This window comes from Penaeus monodon, chromosome 22 (assembly GCF_015228065.2).
Source record: "Penaeus monodon isolate SGIC_2016 chromosome 22, NSTDA_Pmon_1, whole genome shotgun sequence".
In the NCBI taxonomy this organism is placed as follows: domain Eukaryota; kingdom Metazoa; phylum Arthropoda; class Malacostraca; order Decapoda; family Penaeidae; genus Penaeus; species Penaeus monodon.
The window spans coordinates 16,949,013-16,949,333 of record NC_051407.1 but is presented as its reverse complement, the minus strand read 5'-3'; the positions used below and the strand labels follow the sequence as shown (position 1 = coordinate 16,949,333).

Here is a 321-nt window from a genome sequence, read left to right as displayed (position 1 = left end):
GACACCGGTAGTGGTTACTGTGATGGGATAACTTTTCCTTTTATTTGTTTTACCATGTATCCCTGGTGCAGATAATCTATATTTCATATTATCAGTATTAGTCCATTTTGTGCCTGGTCTTTGTAATCCTTGCAACCATGACAGAAAAGATCATCTTACAGTGGCATAAAGTGACAGATAAGGATGTTAGGAGGAGTGTCTGACGAAATGTATTGTGTATTCTTTCCCGAGCTTTGCCTAGAAGGTGGCACCAGTTCCTATTTTACTTTCATATTTCTTCTTCACATAAAGTGTGTATGGCAAATGGATCACCAATGGCCT

General features: G+C 38.6%; 1 protein-coding gene across 1 annotated transcript in view; it reads left to right on the top strand.

Moving 5' to 3' along the window:
- The window catches only part of LOC119586963 (protein transport protein Sec24A-like), a gene marked incomplete in the record, with an annotated part of 5,268 nt that overhangs the window by 2,005 nt on the left and 2,942 nt on the right, over positions 1–321 (top strand).